This window comes from Heliconius melpomene, chromosome 15 (assembly GCF_056956725.1).
Source record: "Heliconius melpomene rosina isolate 202511_hmr_F chromosome 15, ASM5695672v1, whole genome shotgun sequence".
NCBI classification, from domain to species: Eukaryota; Metazoa; Arthropoda; class Insecta; order Lepidoptera; family Nymphalidae; genus Heliconius; species Heliconius melpomene.
In genome coordinates, this window is record NC_140403.1 from 11,068,759 (window position 1) to 11,086,875 (window position 18,117).

Below are 18,117 nucleotides of genomic sequence, written 5' to 3' on the forward strand. Positions count from 1 at the left end.
AGTTACCTCTGCTCGGTATTGCGACATGCTTGAAACTTTTCTGAAACCGAAATTGGAGGAATTAACGCAGAATCATGACAACGATAACATCTGGTTCCAACAAGATGGTGCTACAGCCCATACATCCAGGCGTTCAATGGAAATCCTGCGACAAATGTTTCCCGGTCATCTCATTTCTTTGCGAGGTGACGTTGGGTGGCCGCCGAGATCACCTGATTTAACCCCCTGCGATTTCTTTCTCTGGGGTTACCTGAAGGAAAAGGTGTACACGCATCGTCCCCGAACCATCGATGAACTGAAGGCTGCAATCACGGAAGAAATCAATGCTATTCCGCTGAATATGACTCGACGAGTAATGGACAACTTCCGGGAAAGGCTTCAGCAGTGTGTGGTCAATGGAGGTAGACATTTACAGGATATCATTTTTAAAACTAACTAAATTAAAACTGCATGTTATGTGCTTTCAAACAATAAAATAATTTTTACTGCATGTCGCTTTGTTTTTAATACACACCTTATTGAAATCGGAAAGTTCAATATGACTCACCCTGTATATACATTAGATGTATCCTATAGTGTAATGAGTCTCCCTGTTGAATAATCTGTAGACATCGATTTTTCATTCATCGCCTATACTATATACATATTCAGGCGGACTCTGTCGCCCTCGGTGACGTTCGGTAATAGATTGCTTCGAGATTGTCCCTCGAGGCAAGTAAAATGGCAGATTAAACTTAGATTACATTCTTAATTAAAATATCTATATTATGTGGTTTACAATTGTGTTGATAATTTCATGCCTGAGTGCTGTAAAATTAAGAAACGGTAAAAATGTAAAACTATACTCTCTATGAAATTACGAGTAATGTGGTCGTCGCCTTGGATCATATTATTTGTATATCTGATACAAATGACCCGCACTTCCCTCGGGACGTGCCAAGATGGCTAATTTAAAACTGAATACATTGTGGACATTGGATTTGCTACCTTTATGAGAAGCCGCAACACGGTGCGCCTGGCGTGCCTCCAGGCTGGCGGATTGTCAACTATTTTTTTTCGTTTAATTTCTATTAAGGATCATTTGAAACTTTTATTTTTCACCTTCCGGTTTATTTCTGTTTGTTTTGTAAATAGTAAGAACACTACATGTATTATACAATGGCTTAATTACTTAAATAATCTATACTAAATATTAAAAATGTGATTTTATATGTGAACGTTATTTGAGTAGGAAAAGCACAAACATATTACTTATACGATTACAAAGGAAATTCGTCAAAAAGCCTCTCAAGCGCTGTAATGATTGGAAATGTGTTCGCAAAATCGCTGAAAAGAAAAAATATAATTGGCTAAAATTACGGACTTTCATAATTTTTATTAATATTGTCTTGTTAAGTCTACATTAATTTATTTAATACCGTATTTACAAACAATTATAAATTTAGTACTACGTCGTTACTTTTGTATTCTCTAATTCTCTTTCTCGAAGCGTAATTAAAATTCACTTTTATACGATAATAGGCATAAAATGAACATTGCTTTTGTATAATGAATTACTGTGTTTATTTTTTATGCTTAATAAAAATATGAATGCTTAAATAAATAAAGATAGCTTCTTTTTACTTTACCCGTAGATATTCATAGGTTGCTTAATTAATAATCCAAGATGTAATTAAGAAAAAAGTTTTAATGTCTTTTTTACAACAAAACATATTCATGTACCAACAACATTAACCGATCTGGTACAGAAAAAATTGTAAAAGTTTCCAGCGTCAGATTAAAAAAATCTTTTACTGGAATAAATTAAAACACTTTCAGCTTTACTAATTTACTCGTCGTATGTGCTAAAAGACGTACCGACGGTCGATGGAGCCGATACGTGCTAGAGTGGAGACCGCGCTTAGGCAAGCGTAGTGTAGGACGCCCTAGAGCACGATGGACGGACGATTTAAAGAAGGTGGCTGGCACCGGATGGATACGAGAAGCCCAAGACCGGGATGGTTGGCGTTTGATGAGGAAGGCCTACATTCAGCAGTGGACGGCGATAGGCTGATGAAAAAAAATGGGCTAAAATATTATTTGTTAGTAGTATTATAGTACTTTACCTAATAGTCCCACGTCATCTAATCAGATAGCAATAAACATAATTATTCCTTTGGACGTGATTTGAACACAACAATCGGTACAGGTAATGGTATCGACATTGTGTATCTCTACAATAGATTATATCATTAATACGGATATGCAAAAGTAACATTCTAAAGGGTTTCTATTTAGTAGCGAACGAACCCTGCGCTCATTGTTTATGTAGATTGAAGAAAGTTTCATAATATCAGTGTGTGACACCAGAGGGCTGTAGATCGCCCCTCGAGAGTCCTCTCTATATTAAATTTGGTTGTATTTTTCTTTAAGCTATTCTAATTTTAAAAATTCCATTGGGATCGTAGTGTCTGAGTATGATATAAAATTACATGAACGATGATCTTATGATAAACTTAAAAGAGAAATGTCAAAATTAAGTAACTTATATTAGCTCTTAGGGAGTTTCTGTTTTCTTTTGTTTTAACTCTAATGTAACTATAATATTCCATATTTGAAAAGTATCGTTTAGTAAATGACGTCTAGTAGAGACTAAATGAGACCAGTTGTTCGAAGCAATTTTGACACAGACATAGTTAATAATATATAATTGTCGCGACCTGCGCGTGACGGGTAATTATAAGTTTCAGTTTCAGTGAAGCACGGCGCGGTCCTCGCAATGAACGGCGTCGCGGTATACTCGTAGTTCTGTTGTACATTGTTGCTCCTAGTTTAAGAGCTATTAGTCTGATTCAATTCAGGCAGCTTTTAATGATTTACCACATGAATATAATATTTTGAAATAAATTTCATATATTCCAATGTGGAGTAAATATTCATAATTATTTTATTTTATTCTTCTACAATTTGAGGCTAAACCTAGCGATCTCTGTGACTGAGTGACTACTAATGAAACATTAGCCAAAAAAAATAATGTTCTAAATATTAAATATTACATATTTTTTTATGTGAGTTAATATATATTATGCAAAATTAAAGTTCAAAAGCCTTAATTTAAGCGGGTCACCATGGACGCTCGTCTCATTTTTTATGTAAATAGCGTGCAAGAACTTTTATAATACCAGCTCGTGACGCCAGAGGACCGCGGCACATTCCGGCGGTTATTGGTCTGCAAAATTACATATTTTATTATTTATGAATTTATAAATTCCTCATCAAAAAAGTATAAGGCAAAAAATATTAACATATAGTTTACAAGAATTGTTCCGTAATGTTTGATTTCGTTACTAATTGGGAAAAGTAAACCTTTCCTTAAGAAAAAACAATTTTAATTCCAAGAATGTTTATGACGCTTGTCATCCTATTTAATATCTAGGATCGGTTGTTCGTATTATAATTTAACGGAAGTTAGATACAGAATTTGAACTTTAGTTAACTAATAACTACCAAAGTAACCACCACCCAAGATCCATACTTCTTAATAGTACTCACCGGTGTTGGATGTGCACAGAAACTTCCAGGCTTTATAAAATAATGAAAGTCTGGTTGCTTTGTCTCTGAATATTTATATATTTTCACATTTTCATTATATGTTAATCGAGCTTTAAATTTAAATCACATCATATATTTGTCTTCTCGTAATTTTGCTTTCATAAAGCATTTTTATTTGAAAATAAATATGGACTGGACTGGAAACTAAGAATGATCCAACACGGCCTTTTTATTCATGAATGAAAAGAGATTTGACGAGAGAGGATTTGACGAGAGGGTTACAAGTTGGCATTCAGCTTTCAGTCCTGTTTAAAAGCGCACTAGATTTCATTTTTATTCAATGACATTATAATGTATGTATGAATGATGCACTCAAGTAAACATTTTGTAATAGTAAAAAACACATCACTTTTAGGTGGATTGTTTAAGTGTTCACTGCGTGATATAAGGGTACAGTTAAATATTATTATCATTGATTAGTTTTCCATTTATTTCGATACATGAATCTTGTAACACACACAAAAAAATCTGGATTAACTTATCATATTGCAAAAAGCCCACAGGCGACGATATTAGTGAACTCAGGGGAAGCCCCGGTTGATCTTCTAGAACTCAGTATCAATGATACGGGAGGAATGTCAGGTAAAAAACATAAAGACCCCCAGAGGGCATGTATTTTCATATAAGATAACAGTGGACGAGGTGAAAAAGGTATGTTTGCAGGGACCGTAGCGTAAAAGTGAATTTAAAAATAATTAAGTAGGCAACTAGTTAAATTACTCAGGCGAGAAAAAGGCTTTTTAAAAATTATTTATTTAATTTTATAAACAACCTTTCTGTTTTAAAGCAAGTTGAAGACAGAGAATCTTTATTAAAATTTTATATAATTCAAAACAGTTAAATCAGCAAAATACTAAAACACTATTGTTCGATTCCGCGAGGTGCAAGTGCGGCGTCATCGGAATGTATCCTTATGCTTATGTAACTCCTCCCTCCTTAAGATGGAAGCTGGTCCTGCAGGTTCCTGAAGCGTCCTCGCTGCTGGTTTCCTCCGGGACTCTGGGAAAATGCTCGTAGATTTTCCAAAAATAACATTTATTATAGTAGTATATAATAATCATAGATAAGCTTGAAACAGCCAGGATAATACTCTATTTCTTTATTTTCTCCTCTTCTTCTAAGGTTTGGATATTATATGCAAGTTGATGTATATAATCGAGAGGTATATATTCTAAATCCTTCTTTTAGGTAAGAGTGCCCTTTGTTACCAAGTATAAGGGTTGGAAATAAGGAATAACTAGGTTATATTTATCATTAGAAATGGAAGGAATTTCTAGGATGGAAATTAGGAAATGTTCTGTACTATATGCTTTCATCATAATAGACACTTTGATTTATTTATTTGAATAGGTTTAATGTTTACAAAATTAAAACTACATATATTTTTTATGAATTAATAAATTTCCTTATAATAATTAGTAGTATCTAACTACTATCGAAACTAAACCATATATAATACCATGATTAACTCTAGAAATAGTAAAAATATTTTTTTTTTGTTTTTTTTTATAAGTAAATCTAACTTATATTCTATTTTATTTCTATAAACCTTATATATCCTTTAAGATGAAGTATTCTCGCATACAACAAAATAAGTTCTTTAAAATAATTATATATTATTATATATAGTATTTATTTGTATGTAAAATTATTATATATAATATTTATCTGTATATAGAACTATTATATATAATATTTATTCGTTATTAAGTAAGTAAAAGCAAGGTTAAACGTATCATTTTGTTTCAGAGTTTTTCTTTAATTAATAAAATTTAAATAATAATATAATATAATAAAATTCCATTATGTATGGGATCTAGGGTTATTTTGTGGAACACGAGGGACCTGAAATAAGATGAGGCCTTCGTAGCAATTTATAACGAACTCTATTAGAATTAGAGTTTGGATGATTTTTTATAATCTCCGTTATATAGTAAGGGTGCAAATTAATTATCTTATACGGACCTTTGAAATCTGGTATGGCTTTATCTCTGAGCGCCGTCTTAGCTACTTGCTCATAGACTGTTTCACCTACCTTATGTGGTCTTCTTATGTATTTCCTTAAAGATGATACTATTTTCTTCTCAGTATTATTTACTTTGGTACATACGTCCTTTATCAATGATCTAGTTACTCTATTATCAACTCTGTACTTCGAACTGGGTGTTATTTTAGGGTTATATTTCGAACTGGGCGTTATTTTAGGGTTAAACTGCCTAACTTGTCTGTCATTATCGTTATATTTAATTAGTAAACCTTTATTTTCGTTATCTATTTGGGAATGGTTGGTGGACACTAAGTTATTAGGAACAATAGTACTGATACTCGTACTGTCAGTCTCTGACGGGCGAATCTTATGTCTGTCGTTGTCAGGCTCTATGTTGTTATCGTTGTTATTACTAGATACAGGGGGTACCTGCACTATGTTTTCATTAATTTGTGCATTTATGTCTTGGGATATACTGTCAAATATATTGTCGTCTTTAATATTGTTAGAATTTACGGTTGATAATGATTCGTCAGCTTTTGTATTTTGTTTGCCTTTTTTATATATAATATTATATGGTCGTAATTTAAATGTACCTATGTTACTTATGGTTCGTCCTTCTGAATTAGTATTAATGACTTTGGTTATAAATTTTCCATTTTTAACATTAATAATAGCAGCAGGGGATGTTAATCCCTTAGACCAAATATAGTCGTCGTAGATATAAAATCCGTCAGTATAGTTTGTTTTTAACGTGATAAGTTTTTCACACTTTGGTTCTATTTTTATAAGTTTCTTATTATAGTCGAAATAAATAGGTATGTCGGCTGTCGCTGTATGTAGTATTTTATTTTTCAAATTAATATTGCTAGATAATGATTTTAATAAATCTAGACCTATAAGTCCTTTGTATTTAGGGTCGAAATCAAAAATAAGGAATTTATGAAGAGTATCACTATTAAAGATTGGGGGTAAAGGTAAATTCACTACATGATTATGCTGTGTTGTCGCATGAGCTGTTTTTATTTCAAATGGTTCATATTCTACACAATTTTGAAAAATAGAATTAAGTATAACTTCTGGTGAGATAAGGGATCTCGAAGCTCCTGTGTCAATTAAAAACTTACCTTTAAATTCGGGAATTACTATGTAGGGTAAATGATCTTTATCATGATTATTTATTTTTACTATCTCTTTACGTCTGGGTCTATGCCTAACGTAAAATCCTGCTGGTTACTTATTTCGTCATTAACTGGTTCATAAGTATCCTGCTCGTCTGGTATATGTATATTATCATAATAATACTCACCTGGGGTGTAGTGTTGGGAATACTCATTGAGTTGTTGCTCCTGTGGCTCGTCTGTGTAGAAGAGTTCCTCCACTGCGAACTGCGGCTTCTCTGGTTTATTTGTTGACCTCATAGTCACATCTGATATTTTTTGGGGTGGATTTATTTGCTGGTGAGGGATGTTACCTCTATGATTAATAAAAGGTCTATAATTACCTGAGGGTTGTCGGTTTTTCCATGGTAGCATTGACTGAACCCATTGTTGACGTTGTTCTGGTGTCCAGTTATTTTGTCTAGGGGTAAAATTTGAATTTACGTGCATAGGTGGATTATTTAATCTAGATTGTGAATTTGAAAATGGAATAAAGTTTCTATGATTTTCTTTAACCTTACTTTGGGGGTTTGACATATTAAAATTATTATCAAATCTATTGTATGTGAGGTTAGCTTCTTCTTGCCTAGCTTGTACAATTGCTAGTTCTAATGTGGTAGGCCTGGCTAGACGCACACCTATTGAAATTTGAAAGTCTAATTGGTTCGTATATTGCTCTATAACCATGTTTTCATAATATTCTTTGTTACTATGTTTACCTACGGACAAAAGGGTGTCAAGTATGTCTCGAAGGCGTTTCCCAAAAGTTTCCGCGTCTTCATTTTTATTACGTCGCGTTCGAGTTAGCTCTTGCATTAGTTGTATTTCGTTCCTAGGTTCACCTAATCTTCTAATCAAAGCGCGTTTAATCGCGTCCCACGAGTCTAGAGACTCTTCGTATGCTATTGCATCTATTGCGGCTCCACTGAGTCTACTTTTTATCAAACACACAATAGCGGGGTGGTGTTTCGCTGCGCCCTCTATTAATTTCAATATATTATCTACTTCTCTAATATAAAAATTCAACGTTTTTGAATTACCATCGTAACGTGGCATAAAATCTGAAATTAACTTAAAACTAGAATTCTCGCAATTTTCAAAAGACATTTTATCTTTTAATCACGACTAACCTATTTAACAAAATAATTAAAACAAATAAAATATTTCAATTCAATATAATATTTATTAAAATAATATTTTATTATTTCATTTAATTATTTATTCATTATTTCATTTCATTTATTTATTATTTCATTTCATTTATTATTTCATTTATTTATTATTTCATTTCATTTATTATTTCATTTATTTATTATTTCATTTATTTCTCATAAACTTATTCAATAATAGTAAATGCCTATCGCGATTTGAGCTATATAGACAGATACAAAAATACGGAAGGAAATATAGCATAGGAACTTGGATAACAAAAGTACTCACCAAAGAAACCTCTGCATCTCCAACCGGGACTCAACTGCTTGGCAGAACCTCCGATGCTTAGGTGCTCCGCCGGTCTCGCCGTCGTAGATTCTTCTTAATAGATCGCGGTAATAACGATAGAAACCGTTCGCGGGCTTTAAGAGTTTGATTAAAGCCAAACACGCCGCGATCCTACCGACTGCGCCAGTTAAATTACTCAGGCGAGAAAAAGGCTTTTTAAAAATTATTTATTTAATTTTATAAACAACCTTTCTGTTTTAAAGCAAGTTGAAGACAGAGAATCTTTATTAAAATTTTATATAATTCAAAACAGTTAAATCAGCAAAATACTAAAACACTATTGTTCGATTCCGCGAGGTGCAAGTGCGGCGTCATCGGAATGTATCCTTATGCTTATGTAACTAACTTTAAAACTTATTTAAATTAACCTTTAAGTATGGACGTCGGGTCTGACAGACCCATCTAGTTCTACGAATTCTACAAATCGGCCACTTCTCGGTGACCTCCGCCACTGAGTCGCTCAGTACCTTTCATATTAATGACAAAATGAATGTAGATAGCAGTGGTTGTGTCTCTGGGTTCAAAACACGTGAGTATTTAACTTTCTAAACGCGGCCTGGGTCTGTCAGACCCGACGTCCATGTTTCCCATACATTAATGATTTCAAAACGCCATATATTTTTAAAATATTACAAAATATACTTTAATATTTTAATTGTATTATTTGTATTCAAATGTTTTTATTGTTATATATCATATATTATTTTGCATTATTTCTTATATATTTTAGTAATATAAATATTATTTACCAAAAAAGATTCAATTTTTTTAGATTTTATGATAAAATGGAAAAAAATGATCGACCAAGCACGTCAGGGACAAAAATATCGGTACTTTATAATCAACATCAAAAAAAGAATTGGACGACGATATTTTATAAAGAAAATAACACTTTATCAAACAAAAAGACGCGTTTCGTATACTAAACTACTCTAAGAATTGAGAATGACTTTGACTCGCGTTTCGCGATCTGATCTATCATTTATTGAACATGAAGCTAAAAAAATAGTTTTGGGTTCTTGAAAAACATGTACACTTTGCCCCCAAAAGATATATAGAAAGACAACACATACTTATGTTGACTGCAATCGTCCTGTTTGCCTACAATGTTGAAAGCCACTGTGTATCGATGTTCAATTGTACCTTATCTTGAGGTGTTGTCAAAATTTTTATTTTATACCATAAAATGTAATTTCTTTATTTTTTTTAATTGTTAGACTTTATATTTTGTTAAAAAAAAAATTATTTTATTATCTGTCTTTTTTTTATAGTATTATTTTCTTAAGAGTCATCCCATGTGGCCAAAGACTGAAATTGTGACTTTAAGTTACTTAAATCGTTGTGATGCGTAAAGTTTAATAAAAAGCGATTTTATTTATATTGATCTTGTTTGATTTGAGGCTATTCATGTAAACTAAAACATAAAATTGTCTCCTTCCTTTAAAAAACAGACGGAATATGACCAATAAATACACTGGTCTGACAGACCCGACGTCCATATGTGTGTTATAAAAAAATCACGTCCATAGTTAAAGGTTAAAAATCTATCCCATAGGATATTTAAACACTAATAACAGTGTATATTAAAAATATTTGTACAAAATAAATAAAGAATTGCTAAGTTTCAAAATTCTATTTTCATAATTTTCAGTGTACAAAGTCAAAGTCAAAGTCAAAATATCTTTATTCCATAAAAATGCTTAACATTCACTTGGACATGTCATAAAAGATAAAAAAAAATGGAAAACAAAATAACCAAAAAAAATGTGCAATTTTGACTTGAAAAAAGCCCGTTCAAATGGTTGAGCTCATGAGAAGATACAGGCAAAGAAACTCATGGCCACTCTTTTTAAATGCCAACATTTGTTATAAATCACAATTAACAATTTTAACTTAGAAATAGAGCAACTCATTTCCAAACATCTTTATCGCGAACATAATCTTTAACAGAGTAATAAGCTTTTTGGCAGAGCCTGTGCTTTACCACTTTTTTAAATTTGTTCAGTGATAAATTAACCACGTCGTTTGGAAGTTTGTTATAAAAGTGTATACTTTGACCTACGAATGAGTGAGACACTTTATGGAGCCTAGAGAAGGGCACAGCAAGCTTATTTTTATTTCTTAAATTATATTGATGGAGGTCACTGTTTTTATTAAATTTATTAATATTCTTATGCACATATACTAAGTTGTCGTAAATATATTGGGAGTGTAGTGTGAGGATGTTAAAGTCTTTAAATTTATTCCTTAGTGACTCCCGTGGACCCATTTTATAGACTGCTCGGACAGCCCGTTTTTGGAGCACAAAAATGGTATCTATGTCAGCGGCACTACCCCAAAGTAATAGGCCGTAAGACATAATGCTATGAAAATAGCTGAAGTATACTAAACGCGCGGTGTCAACATCGGTCAGTTGACGAATCTTGCGGACAGCATACGCTGCCGAACTAAGTCTACCAGATAAAGTTTCTATATGCGGACCCCATTGTAACTTAGCATCTAATGTTATACCTAAGAAAACAGTTTCATTAACTACTTTAAGTTCCTTATTGTTCATCAAAACCCTGGTTTCTACTTGTTGAACATTCTTAGTAAAGAACCTGATACATTTAGTTTTACTACTATTTAAAAGCAAGTTATTGGCACTAAACCAGTGCAATATCCTAGAAAGAGCATTGTTTACATCGTCAATTTCCAATTGCTGTCTATTAACCTTAAAAACTAAAGATGTATCATCTGCAAACAACACCATTTCACAGATATCTCTCATAAGGTGAGGTAAGTCATTAATGTACAAAAGGAACAAAAACGGACCCAGAATAGAGCCTTGTGGCACCCCCAATGCTACAGGTGACCCGTGTGATAGTTTCCCGTTGACATTTACCTTTTGAATCCTATCACTTAAATAAGAAGTGAGAAGATCCAAAGCAATGCCTCTTATACCATAGTGGTGTAGCTTCCTGATAAGAGTTTTATGCTGCACACAATCAAATGCTTTGGATAAGTCACAAAACACCCCAAAGGCATCACGTGACTCCTCCCAAGCCGCGAATACACTCTCTAATAATTTGACCCCAGCATCAGATGTTGACCTTCCACGAGTGAAACCAAATTGACCTGTGTGCAGTAATTTATTTTTATTAAAATAAGTAAGAAGCTGACTGAGTATCAGCTTTTCAAAAATTTTACTAAACGTAGGTAGTACTGAAATCGGTCTGAAATTTGTGGGGTCTTGCGTACTACCTGATTTAAACAATGGAGTTATTTTACTATATTTCATCAAATCAGGAAACACTCCACAATCAATACATCTATTAAAAATTGTAACTAAATCAGGAATCAAAATATCAATTAAAGAATTTATGATATTAACTGAGACACCCCACAAGTCGGCTGTCTTTTTCATACTAATTGATTTGAAAGCTACACTAATGTCTGAATAATTTACATGACGGAAAACGAAACCATTATAAAATTCGGGAACATTGTCTTTAATTAACGATTCTGCAATAGTGGTGGAAGAACCTAAATCGTTTGTTAGACTGACTGGGAAAGTAGAGAAAAACTTTTCAAATGCAATGGCCACTTCCAAATCGGAATCAACAATGTGACCGTCAATACTAAGTTTAAAATTAGAATCTTTCACCCTAGTTCTCCCAGTCTCGGCATTAACAACCTTCCAAGTGGCTTCAATTTTATTATTACTATTTCTGATTTTTGTTTTAATAAATAAAGATTTAGCAATTTTGCAAACTCTTTTGAAAATTTTAGAGTAAGATTTTAAGTACTCTTTAAACTCTTCACCACTATTAAACTGTTTTTCATAATATAACATATACAGTGTCTCCCTACTCTTATAAATACCTGCTGTGGCCCAGTCTCCAAAGATAGGACTATCAGTAATTGTAATCTCTTTGGGAGTAAATATTGAATGAAATTTATTAATAAAAGAGTAAAAAAAAGAATTGTACAAAGAATTGGGAGGTAAAGTTATATCTAAAACTAGTAAATTAGTTAGTAAACTAACTCTCATACGTTCCAAACGACTAGCTGTGACAGGTACAACAGCAATTCTTTTCTTAGCCACCTGTTTTTTCTTACTATAGAATTCTACTAGCTGACCAGAGTGGTCAGAATCCAATTTATTAATAATGCTTTTGTAGCATGGAATAATGTCAGTAAATATGTTATCTATACAAGTACTAGTCGTAGGAGTTATTCTGGTTGGCTCCATAAATAAATTAAGTAAATTGTGTGACTTAAAAAGACTTAATAAATTAATGGTGGGACTAAAACTTTCCAAAATATTAACATTAAAGTCCCCACACACTAACAAAGGCTTACCCGACTTGGTAAGTTTGCTTAAGGCCTCATCCATTACTTCTAAAAATAATTTTAAATTGGCGGAGGGAGGTCTGTATACACATATAACAATGAATTGCTCTAATTGAACACACGCTAATTCGATAGAACATTCTACAGAAAGGGACACAATATCTTTCCGTTCCTTGAACTTAAGGTTCTTGTTTAATATTATAAGCGACCCCCCATGTATTGTGTTGATTCTGCAGAATGAGCTTCCTACCCGGTGGTTTCTGAAATTAAACATGAGCTGGTTCACCTTTAACCAATGTTCAGTAATACACAAAATACTAATTTCCTCCGAGTTCATGAATAATTCCAGCTCTAGCTGCTTGCCCCCCGTCAAGCAACAGATGTTCTGATGAACTAATCTAATAGAATTAACATTTTTATTATTATTTTTGCATGGATATTGTGATGATGTGCAATGTGCGTGATTATTGTAATTTAATTGTAAAGCTGGCTGGATCAAATGGATATTTAATAATAAATTAGAGCTAGAGGTTGCTACCTCTGTTGTCTGAGAAATTAATTTAAATGTTGAGAAATGTCAACAGAGTGTAAATTATTAGACATAATGTCAGAATAAATTGGAATGTCAGTCTGCTCAATAGAAGCAGTTGAAGTAGTAGCCAAGTTCTTGGCTGATAAGTCAAAATAATAGGATAGCACAGAAGCTATCTGTCTCTTAAACCTATGACCAAAATAATATTTACTTTGAGTCAAAAATAAAGTTTTACTAACTATTTTGTTAGTGTCAATTAAATGAAATTTGTCATTATATGTACTTATTGTGTGCAGAGTAGAGTTTAGCTACAAAATATGATATTGCTAAACAACTCAGGTGCACCTTTAGCTATTATCATAACGAGAGTACTCACTAAACGTACATATATTATTATGATAATATAATGTCGAGGTACAATATACCGTCTGTTAACCGTAAGTTGAAATTATATATGCTAAGAAAATTTTATGAAAATATGTGTTGAAAAATAAAAATTACTACAACAAAATTATGTAATTAAGAAATTGTGTATAACAGGCTACATTTCTAAATGATTAGGTACTTAAGTTAATATACAAATAATCTGAGATAAACTAGCGTTGTACGACTCTACCAATTCCATTCAATATCCATCATCGCACTTTTTCATTCCAGCCCACTTCTTCTATAAATATTGTTAAAATATATCTGGAATGTATTTTAACTATCATGGATTTTTGATCAAGTCCAAACTGCCGCCATTTTTATCCGTTATAAAATACTTTTATAACGTTATATAATACTGGCAAACCTAAAAGTAATAATATTGGACAAGTGCGAGTCGGGCTCACCCACTGAGGATTCAGTACAATTTTTTTCTGAAATTCTAGCTTAGCTTAGTCTGAGCCTTTTCATTTAATATCTGACTAGAACTAGCGGCTTTAATATTAATTTTTGCCACTCTTTTAGAGTTAATATTTTTTAGAACCCTTATAAGATCAATTAGTTGTCACGTACGACAACAAAGTGATCTTAAGAGGTACGGAACCCTAAAAAATACTTCAATATTCATAATTTGAAAACTTACTATATTTCCATGGAAGAACTATTCAAATAACCAGTTTCATTTAAAATTGTAATTTCAATGTTTAAAAAAAAGAAGTGTACTTTCATCTTACAGCTCTACAATGCCAGCGAACCATTTAAAAATCGTAAAAAAAATATAAAAATTTTAAAGCAGCAACTGGGGTGAATTTAATTCCTGTTTCAAAACCAAAGCTTAATGGCAAAATATAGAGCTATATAAAATATCGTCGTTGCAGATTGTTACAATGTAAATTAATTTATTTGTTGACAAGAAACAAAATGTACCAAATACACACACATAATATGATCATGCATTTGTCATATTGCAGACAAGTTACTATTGTTCACAGCGATTATCAAACCTACTATCACGTCGTGCATGTTGCTGTACTACTGAGCCACGATGACCTCGTATACTAGGAACATATCTAAATTATAAATAGTTAATTACCTAATCTACAGTCTAATAAGTCTCCCAGTTGAATAAAGTGAAGAAATCGAATTTTCATTCATCGCCCATACATATTCAATTCGTCGCCTTCGGTGACGCTCAGCAATAGATTGCCCCGAAGGAGACTCTCGACAGTAAATGTAGCATACGAATACCGTATACAATAAAACGTACGAAACTAAGGTATTTTGTTAGTTGTTATGTATGTTGCTACACATTCTCGACTGCATCTAGCAGGTACTCGTATGAACGGTTATGTTCTCATAACACGTGAGCTCTAAGTTTACTGTACCTTTATATTCCTGCACTAAACCAAAATAGTAAGTACTTACACACACACACACGTGATCAACTATACACGATCGAAGTAGATATGACAAAACTCCTTCGAAATAATAATGCATATTGTTTATTATACAGTAATCAGTTAGTCAAAAAATATATACTGGGAACAACACATTAAAAAAAAGATATACTCTGATAAACCCTACCGTAAGACAGACCTGCGTTGAATAGAATCGTTAATCGAAGTATCCATAAATCAAATACTTCCAAAGAATTATATATTTGCCGATAAAATACGACACTCGTGAATACATTCATACGTCGTCTTGACATTTGAGAAAATTTATATATAAAAGAGAGAATTCAACGGCACGTGTTTTTACGCATATTTCACTTTGAGTTGGTACGCCCTCATGACTCATATTATGACTTGTACACCTTGTACATGTCGATATTTCAATAAAATCGAATGACTTATTTTGTATTATATTTTCATTGACTGTATTTTTTATATTAAAATGGAACTTTATACGATGTTGGATGACATAGTATTAAATATTAAATAACTTCACCAGTAGTGTACTGTATGCAAAAGAAAATTTTCAACTTCAAACTAATTTTAGTCCTTTGAAGTTAAATAGTGTTTCATGAATCCGTTATCTTCGTACATACAAAATTACATTATAATAAAATGTTATTATTATAATGGAATCAAAACAGTTAAAAAATCAAAACTATCGAAATATATTACAACGTAGCAATCTCCTTTTACGCTCATTCCCCACAAACAATAATGCTCGTACCTCTTCCGGTCTATCACTTTTCGCTTACTTAGAACTAAAGTTTCCACTTCGAAGGAGCGAGTTGGCTCTAGCGGCATTTCCTTGCTAATTAACGGGCGAGTCCGTAGTAGGGTTGCTGCTCTTTCATTAAATAATCTATTATTAATTATTTTTTTTGTTTTCATAAATTTTATAAATTTAATACTATAATGATTACTTGCATTCTGTTTATATGAATCGCTATAACTACAGCTGTTTTTTAAATTGCTAAGAGTTTGGAGGATCTAGTTTTTGTCCCAAATATCTTTGAATGTGTAATAAGTTGTACATTGGATTACAAAAATTTTTTTTATTATAGTAATTATTTCTAGTCAGAAAGTAATTAATTGTCACATACTTTCTGTCCTATTTCTAGGATCTTAAACTTATAAAAAACTAATTATGTGAATGTTTCTCAAACACGACCCTATATTGCTGTGAAATTAACTGCGAACTTACTTAAACTTGGTCGGAGAGACTCATTGACGGAGAATGTGCTCGCTTGCTTTACTTATTTAATTGTATATTGTGTATATCTTACACATTTATGTATATTTTACATTACTTTTGTTCAAATATCTTTTACCCAAACGTTTGTAAGGGAGACAAAATTACAATAGTAAAGCATTTGATACTTGCTAAAAATGTACACATGTATATTGAGGCCGTCGTGACGTAGAGTACAAGCGTCTGACTGTGGCAAGCGGAGAACAAAGAGTAAATGAGAGATATATCACTGATCACTTTCTTTTACTTAAAGTATAAGTACAAATAACATATCTGTCAATACCATAAGTTGGACTATTTTGAATGTTCAATAAAAGTATTTGTGTAATACAGGACCCAAAACAATCACCGAAAAAAAATAATAGAATTGTTCACAAATGTTTTTCGTAAGTTGTTCCATTCTTTCTCGAGATTAACATGTTTATATGTGGGGTCTGTGAACCCGGTCTGAAATACCCTTTATATTTTTTTACTCAGACGTAATCTACTTTCAGTTCAAAATATATGAATTACATTTAAAATTATATTGAAAGAATATACAAGAAATTTACATTTATAAAACTTGCTGTACTAGCTAAACTACAAGCTAACATTTTAGCTCTACCATGTCAGTGTGCCGTCTACGCAATCAATATAAGGCATTTAACAAAAACATACGTGAACATAGTTTTCAAGTAAATCGCTTATACCCAAGATAAGTAAGTAATTGAGAACATAGGTAAAAAAAAATTGGTCTCAAAGAACTAACACATTCGGCTCGTTAAAAAGAAAGTTGCAAAAATGGCGCGCAGAGATTCCTTTTTGACCTACATTCGAAATTACGCATTATATGACTGTAAAATATAAAGTGCTCTTTTAAAATATTTTATATAATTATCATGACGTTAAGAAGGAATTTTTAATTAAATTTTAAACTTTTTTCAACAATTTTTTTTTTATTTATAAATATATATTTATCAGGAATATGCTTTTGATGGTTAAGGTACCTTCAGAGCTGGAAATGGTTGAAAAGCTTGGGTGGCATTGGTTTTTAAGTAAAACATTTAAATTAAACGAGGCGAACGAATGAAAAATATGATAGTGAATATTATTTTCGTAGCCATTGTGAATAACGAATACGATCATTTTATAATGAGAAAAATGAGTAGGACCATGAGGTGAAAATTATTTGCAAAACGAAAAACATTATTTTCAACATAATACTTGCGAATTATCTAATCAGTATAATTAATGTATGATGTTGTAAAAACGTTACTAGATTATTGTAGCGGTATTATTAACTAAAAGCGATTAAGTCATTACGCACCTACAAGAAAAAGCTTTACGAGTCTTATATTGTGTGCAACTGTAGACTTATTCAGCATCATGTGCTTTAAAGCTGGAGTGGAATTATATTGCAAGTTTTTAAGGTACGCTTTTCTGATGTTTTTGGTAAATTAGAAATATAAAACAAAAGTATTATTTCACTTCTTATATGTTATGTGTCGAAATGTGTATAACATTTATAATAAAATTTATCCATTATAATACTTATATGGAATAAGCATTTATATGTTAAGTTAATCGCTATCTCGAGTTAATGCTCTTCTATTACAATATAGCCGTGTTAAGATACATAAACTACCTGAATGAGCCCAGTCATGGGTAAATCAGTCCACAGTAGTATCCGTCTATAGGATTGAAGCAGGCTGATAGTGTCTACATTTCACTTGTATTCACGATTCAATTGAAATTCTGATAAGAGTGTGGAGGTATGGAGATTAATCCATGAAATAATGAATCGCACACATACTTATTAAAGTTCGGTCCCCATACCACATACATATTCGTACCTACTCGTTTACAAGGATGTTCTTTTCATAAAATACTTTGTACTTGAT